The following is a 9,228-nucleotide window of genomic DNA, read 5'->3' on the forward strand; positions in this document are numbered from 1 at the left end:
TTGCTCAAATTTAATAAATAAAAATTTTGAGCAATTGCTTTTTTTTGCGAAAGCTTTTACCCTGAGCAATTGCTCATAGAAGAGAAAAGGCGTGAATAAAAAAAGGTTTAACTCATAAAACGGCGAGAAAACTCAAAAACGGCATAAAAATTGCTTCAAATTTTATGAGCACCTATAATAGTTGCTTTTTGTTTTATTTTTTTATTTTTATTATTTTACTACTTTATTTTATATATATATTTATATATAGATATATATAAATATATATATATACATATATATATATATATATATATATATATGTGTGTGTATATATATATATATATATATATATATATATATATATATATATATATATATATATATATATATATATATATATATATATATATATATATATATTAGGGCCCTGCAAATCGGCTTTTTTAATTTCGAGTCGAATCTTAAATCGAAGCAGGTCATGATTTGCGAATTGAATCTAATCACGAACTGAATCAGTAATTTGAGGAAAACCGAGTTGAAACATTTTTTTATAACACACATTTCAAAAAAAATTAAAACACATTGTTTTTAGTATTCTTCTCACTCTGATTAGCCTTTTAGCGTTTGCTTAAAAGGTATTTTTGGATAAATAGAATTATTTCTATAATACCATAGCGCCGGATATCTTTAAAATGGATCGGAAATATGCGGAAATAAATGATTCGATAAAAATTGAAGCATTTTTTTCGAATCCAATCTTAAATCGAAGCAACACTTGATTCGCGAATAGAATCGAATTGAAGCGATGCACAAGGCCCTAATATATATAAATATATATATATATATATATATATATATATATATATATATATATATATATATATATATATATATATATATATATACAGGTCCGTCCCTAGGGTTGGTGGCACCCGGGGCAAACGTATTTGCGACGCCCCCTCTCTCCTGTAATAGTCGCGTATATAAACTTTTTGTGCTGCCACCAATACTTTAATACTTACACCACCTACCAATCAACTATAAAGATAAATATATATATATACATTCAAGCAACGTCAACCTTTTTTGCGTCTTCGATGTATGTAAGTTTTAATTAACTTCAACTTGCTGAAACAACGTTCACTGCTGGCCACTGACATTGAAATTGTTAGCAATATACATAATGCGATCCACAGATTAGTAAAGAAGTCTTTTCTGTTGGTATTTTTGATTATATTTGGGTGCTTCTACTGTTTTGTTGGCCGACTACTGCTTTCTGCTAACACCATTTGTCAAAAACAGTAGCTATCAAATTGACGTGTAGAATTTTCTTTGTGCAGTTCTTTCTCATTTATATCTGAAATATTTTTCACTGTCAGGTGTTTTTGTAACATTTTATAATCCTCTTTAACATTGTCTTTTGGTGGTAGTAAGGTCAAATAGGAATCCACTTTTTAACTCGCATTTGGAGAACTTGTTCATTCTGTCTTCTAAAGATGATTCAATTGTGTCAATTAGGGGCAAGAAAAAAGTGGTCAATGCTTGATTGATGCAAAAAAATTTGTATAGATTTTAAAAAAAATCCTAACAGCAATATAGATTTCACCAAATGATTTGGCCCCGTCTGATATAACTTTGTTCAAGCTTTAGCAACAGGTTGTAAATGAGGCTTGTGAGTATTCTCCTGAAACCCGAGCTTGAACACCTTTTTAAATTGTAATCATATTAGATCCTTTTTCATAGCCTTAACCTCTACAGTTGTTTAGGTCTAGCATACAAGACTTTACTTCTTCAATTAGAAGGTTAGAATGAGCCAGTCGACTCTTCACACACTGCATATCCAACAAAGTTATCTTGGACGATAACTATTGCTTCGTTTTTTTCATAGCGGATGGTTAGAGAAGTTTGTCCTTTGTGGCTTTGTCTGAAGTGCAATCCATTAAGCTAAAAAATACTTTCGACACTTTACCTCGTTCAGAATAGTTTCTTTTATATGCAAAGGTAAGAGGTTAGTGACTTTGTTTTAAATATTGACACTTAGCATTTGTGAACGTTTTTCTCCATCTTCAATTCGCCGTAAATGCTCCATCAAAATTGGATCTAGTTTGACCAAATAATCAATAATGATAAAGCAGTAAGACCAAGGAAGTTCCCATTATTTCTGGTGCACAGCTTTGTAGAACTTTCACAGAATGTAATATTATGTCCACCAAATACATAGTCAATGACACTATTTTCTTAAGAATGCTTCTCCACCGTTCTATTTCATTGTTAATTTGTTGGATAAGACCTTGATTGAAAGCTTGTTCATTTTTTATCCTGATTGTTGCCTCAATCCTTTTCTCAGAACAACTTAAATGAGATGGAGATGTCTTTTTTAGGCTTGCTCTGTAAACTTTTTCTAGTTGTTGAAACCTTCTTTTTCCTAAAATATGATTTCGGACTTTGGGTCAAAGTTGAATCAGTTTCTCGAGAGTGTATAACCCATCTCCTCTTACTTGTTTATCATTTCTTGCTACCCTGAATCCAAATTCATTTCAGAAATTGCGTTTTTTGGGATTAGGATATTCTTTATTACTCTTTAGAATAGGTAACATGTGACTCCAAAAAATCTGGACAAACTTCCTGCCATTTTTTCTCCGTGTAAATTTATCAATTTTGATTGGCTCGCACGCCATTTTGTAGAGAATTAAATTCTCTATTAAACTCATTAATTTTATACTGAGCAACAAGTTTGAAATGATGAAAAAAGTTACTTCGAAACAAGATGACGTAAGAAAGCGAGTGTACGAGTTTATTGAAATTAACCCAGAACTTTCCAAAAACGCAATTGTAAAACATTTTATGATGGAAAGTATTCCAAGATCTACGCTCTACAATATTCTAAAACGAAAAGACAACAACATATTACCTGAACTACAAGTTGGATGCGGTAGGAAAGCAGTTAAGATGACAAAAAAGAAGATCAAACAATTGGAAAAAAAAATCGACCATCAACATGGAATCAGTCAACGTTCTCTTGCTGAAAAATTCAATGTCAATCAATCATACATATGCAAAACGATAAAGCAGAAGACAATCATTCATTATCATAAAAAAATTAAGGCTCCAAAAAGAACTCCTGAACAACAATCTCTTGTTCGTCCAAAGTGCTCTAAATTGGTTGAAATTTTTCGAAAAAAACAGGTGATCATTGACGATGAATCATATTTTGGATTAGGTAATTGTAATATTTCAGGAAACAGTGGATTTTATTCATCAGATGTTACTATGACACCAAATAATGTTAAATTAAAAAGAAAATCAAAATTTAAACAAAAATTATTGGTTTGGGTTGCAATTTCTCCAAAGGGATTGTCAAAACATTATGTTGCACCTTCCGGTCAAGCTGTCAATGAAAATGTGTACATAGACAAGTGTTTGAGATCATGTTTGCTCCCATTTATAGAGACTGTTCATAAAGATGATGAAATAGTTTTTTGGCCTGACCTTGCATCATCTCACTACTCAAAAAAAGTTCAAGAATTTTTGAGGTCCAAAAATGTCGAATATGTGCCCAGAAGTCAAAATATTGCAAACGTACCAGAATTGCGACCTATTGAAGATTTTTGGAATGAAATCAAGAGAGCAGTATATGCTAATTGTTGGGAAGCTAAAAATTTGATCCAACTGAGGAATCGTATCAACTACTGCTTCAAACATGTTGACATTGAGCGCGTACATCGACTTGGTAAGGAGAGTTTTACAAGAGTTGATACAGTTCGCAGACAAGGAATAAAAATTTTTTTGCAATATTACTCTATGAACATTGCTCTTTTTGAAACATCGTTCAAAACTTAAAAAATAAGTCATCTTTCTAAAAATATTTTAGAATTTAATTTGTCCAGATTTTTCGGAACCACATGCTATTGGATTCGTTTTGATGATGCAGTCTCTCTCTCTTAAAGTCAGCCGTTTCCACCAATTGGACGAGTCATTAGTTAAAAATCTACAAGTGTTACTTCTGTGCGAAAACCTGTTGTAATTGTAAAACTATCATCTGTTTCAACTATTATAGCTTTAAATTTCATTCAGGTGCTTTGCTTTTCTATGATGCTTCCTAAGATTTTTGGCTACAAATGTCCAATGGATGAAGTTGCTGAACATGTGGCAAAACTAGCTAAAGAAGTTGAACTACACAACTGAGGGTTACTCATATTATCTTCCTCTTGGTTAGATTAAAACAGGGTGGAGGTCTCTCAAGATATTTTTAAGGAGTTTTCATCGCAAAAAATGTTTGATTCACAAGGTTTTGAAGAGCTTGGAGAATGAAAAGAATGTGTTAATTTTGGAACTTAACTTAAAAAAGCTTCATGGGCTGCTTCAGAGTCCTTGGCTAATTTTTTTTTCTCTGAGAACCTGACAGTTTTTTTAAGATTTTCAATAAAATATATTCAAATTCAAATTAACAGTATGAAACAATATTTTCGTTTCTGGAAACATAAACTCTACATAATGAAGTTTTTTTAATTTTAATTCATCATTAAGGTCATTACTGATTACAGTTTGCATTCCTTTTTATCACAACATTTTTGTTAATTTACTTTCTTATCGGTTTATTTATTTTATCGTTTGCGCAAACCAAATAAGCTCAGCATTAATATTCGAAAATATTTAAAAAAGTAATTAAAACAAACTTCTCAAAACAAACTTTAGTTTAGTGTAAATAAAAGAAATCGTTAAAAAATATATTTATAAAATTTTTAAAAAACAGCATTTTTGAAATGAACTAAAAAGTAAAAAACAAACTTTTTCTCAGGACCTAAGGTTTTTGATGAACCTATTGGTTTTCAATAGTTTTGTGGTATGTTTTGAAACATTTAGATCTGTAAATCAATATTTAGGTCTATAAACCAATACACTCGAGCTTGATTTGTTAATCAAGCTCGAGTGTAAAAGTTAAAAGAACTACTTGAAGGAGTTATATTAGATTATAATCATTTTGGACGGTAACTAAGGGCGATGCTATGTAAACTTCCAAAAATGGAACGCCTAAAAGTTATCAAAACTGACAAAAAATGTATGATTGGTATGATTGGTATAATTGGTATGATAGGTATGATAGATATGATAGGTGATTTAATTTTATTGGGAAAAAAAGATGCTGTTTTAATTAAAAAAAAATTTCAGGAAAAATCTTTATTTCATCATTTTTTATAGGGCTACCACCTTAAACTTAGAAAATCTTAATCTATATTAGATTTTATGTTCAAATATTAAAATAATGCTACCAAATTCAATTTTAGACATATTTTCGTCATTACTTTTTCAAAGTTATAATTTGCGATCAAAAAGTTTCCATAACTATTATATCCAAAAAAACTAAAACCCAGTATTCTGACTTTTCAAAAATTAAAAAACTTAAATGGAGTATCGTCGTTTAAACGGCAAGCAAAGCTGCATATTCTAGGTTTGTAAAAATGATCGCAATAAATAAAAGGAAGGAAAAAAACATATTAATAAAAAAAACAAACAGATTAATAACAGCATAATAAAAATTACAAAACTAATTTTTTTTATTTTTTATTATTGCTGGTATATTAGACTTTATTGTATTCTGTTTTATTATTTACGAATATTTCCATGACTTCAATGCAAAATTACCTATCTAATGGATTTTATTGTTTTTTATTACTGTGTTTTGTTAAACTTTATGTTATTGTTTTTGTTATTTTACAAATTTTTATAACTTCATTATAGTATTAAGTATTTATACTCGATACTAGAAAACATTGTAAAGGGCCTCATGATCTTCATGACCTTCTAGTCCTGCCGCTAAATTCGTAACATGTTAAAACTTGTATGATTAATATTATCCGTTGGCAAAAAAAAAAAGTTACAAAAAAATTATTACCAAATTTATTTAAATTAACTTTTTACATAGACATAGGTATTCACTGAATCTTCTTTGATTTCCTTTTTTAGATATTATAGTTTTGAAAAATAAACATATATATACATATATATATATATATATATATATATATATATATATATATATATATATATATATATATATATATATATATATATATATATATATATATATATATATATATATATATATATATATATATATATATATATATATATATATATATATAACTGCTATTGTACCGAAATTTATATTAAAGTTTGTATCAATATTATATTAATGTATTTTTATTAATCTGATACGTAATAATTTTATATAAATATTTTTTTTTTTCCCACGATAATAAATGTATCTTTATATGGTATACTTGAAGAAGTAAAAGTAAATAAATAAAAAATAAAAAACTTAATTATTCTCTTAAATTATAATAACCATCACAAAAATGAATTTTTTAAGAAAAAAGCAAACAAACAAAAAATTGTATGGAAAAAGCAAAACCAAAAGCAAATGTCAAAAGATTGCAAGATGTCGTATAGCAGAACAGGGGTTCAAATGGTGCTGACTCGTAAAGAAATCTAACGTTACTCTAGTAATAAGAACAATGCGTTTAAAGTGGGCTAAACAACCAGGGCCGCCCTAACCACAGGCCTAAATGGGTTATAGCCCTAGGGCGCAAGCCTTTTAGAGGCGACAATTTTTATTTGTGATATCTATTTTTTTTTTGTTATTATTAGTTATTTAGTTATTAGTCATTTATTTATTAGTTTTATAAAAATTAATTTTTCATTTTATTAGTTTTCACTTATTTTTAAATTAAAACCCTTTCTTAAAATATTTAACTGATTTTTATTTCTTCCAAATGTGCTGACAAACGATATTACAATAATTTAGGATGTCTTAAACCTCGATAGACGGCTTAAATGTAAACAGACCACCTACGTATACTCGCCACCCGGGCGTATTTATTTATCTAAACGTAAATTGTATTATTTAATAAAAAGATAGGAACGTACGATGGGTCACTGATGCGTACCTTAATGAAGATTACACGACAAAAATAAAATTGATATAATTTTAGTATTTTAGTATTTGTCAACTGAATAAGGTGAATTAAAAGTTGAAAATTAAGTGGAAATAATTAAACTATTATATTCTTAAGGTAAGTACTTTTCCTTTTACATATATGTTAGCTAAAAATTAATTAATAATGATAAATATATATTTTTACAATACTATAACTTAGTTTAACAAAATATTTAACTAATAAACGAATTAACCCTTTACCCGTCACCTAATTTTTGTTCGCAATAGCTACAGCGTCGGGTTAGTTTGCAAAAACTACAAATATCAGATATAGATATACAAATATCAGATATGTATTTTCAAAAACAATCTTAATTTACATAAAAATCATAGTTAAACTTATTTTAAACTATATAGACCTTAATACTGTTAAAAATCAACTTAATACAGTGTGAAAATTATAAGAGTAAGGCAAAACGCATAGTCCATTATCTCATTTGACACAGAGTTAACAAAGTTCATTTAGTTTTTCTTTTGAACTATTATACTCACTGCATATGTTATAGATGCCACAAGCCAACCTTGTATTTAAAATTTATTTGCTGTCTAACATCAATAACTTTTGTTGCTGTTTGTCTTATTGGTTGGAACAGCAACCAAAATAAGCTGGGTTACACGAATGGGTAACACGAATTTGATCAATTTCAGCAACTTATAATTTTATAACATTATAATTATCCATTTCAAAGGAGATATCTGTATCATTTATCAGATTATCTAAGTCACTATAATTAAAATCTAATATTTTGCAGTCACTTTTAAACATGTAATCAGCAATATCTTCATTTGATTACAGTTGACTACAACGCCGTTTTTCGAAAGTTTTGTCTTGACGTATATATTCGTCATTAACGGTTAAAGGGTGAATATGTAATAATTTTAAACTGCCCTTTTGAAAAATATTTGAACTTTTATTAAAATTATGAACTTTTATTAAATCTAGTGATTCAATATATTTCATATAAATTAATTACTTAAATCACACATTTTTAATTTGTACAGTAACTGGTAATGCAACCTTTACTTCTTAGCGTTAATTATAAAAACAATTTTTTATTCTATTATGTAGGAAAACTAACCATGAAACATAAACGAAAAGGTTATCTGGTTCCGCCGACTGTAAATTAAAAGAAGAGAAAGAAGCGAGGCAAAAAGCTTTCCTGGAAAAAAGGCCTACAAATTTCTTTAAAAAAGGCGAGGAGCAACACAAAGAAGGAAAAGAAAAAATCAACAACAGTATGACAATAATGCCCAGCAATCAAATGTGAAAGAAAAACAAGAGGATCAGACACAACAACAAGAGGACCAGGCGCAACAACAAAAGGACCAGGCGCAACAAAACCTGCAACAGCCACAGCCAGAAGATCAAGAAAAAGAATATTTAGATGAAGATGAACTTAGTAATATGTTGAGTGTTAATTATGCTGATCCTGCATTATGAGGAAGATTAAGCGGAGATAAAATTATAGATATAATGAAGAATATATCTAACGTAGAGGTAGATCTTCAAAAACTAGACTTTACTGCATCTAAAAAATTCTATTATATTAATGGAAAAAAATACGAATTAGTAGAAAAATATATTATAGAACGTATCGTTGAAGTCATAAAATTTTTAAGTTCAAGTGGTTTGGCTTTTAGGGGAGAAAATCAAATTATTGGTGATAAACATAATGGGAATTATTTAGGGTGCTTAGAAGTTTTAGCAAAATTTGATGTAACAACATATATTTAATTTTGCAAATAAAGGTACTTGGAATATTTCTTATTTATCTGCAAATATTTGCGATGAGTTTATAAAAATATTGGGCAGAAATGTTAGACGTTTTATTATCACGGAATTAAAAGGCGCAAAGTATTACTCCATTATAGTAGATTCGACGCCCGATATTTTCCGTATGGATCAATTAACCATTGTCGTAATATATCAATAAAAATGGAACACCCGTTGAAAGGTTTTTAAAATTTTTAGAAAATACTGGCCATAAGAGCGCAGAAATGAAAGACTGTATTTTAAAGCTATTATCTGATTTAGATATTAGTTTGGAAGATTGTCGAGGACAATCTTATGATAATGCCTCTAATATGTCGGGTATATATAGCGGCCTCCAAGCACGCATTAAATTTACGTGCCCTGTGCTGCACATTCTTAAAATTTAATCGGACAATTGGCAGCTGAATGCTGCGTACAAGCAACTAAATTATTTTTATGTCTACATAACTTATATCATTTTTTTGTTGCGTCAACA

This window comes from Hydra vulgaris, chromosome 09 (assembly GCF_038396675.1).
Source record: "Hydra vulgaris chromosome 09, alternate assembly HydraT2T_AEP".
Classification (NCBI taxonomy): Eukaryota; Metazoa; Cnidaria; class Hydrozoa; order Anthoathecata; family Hydridae; genus Hydra; species Hydra vulgaris.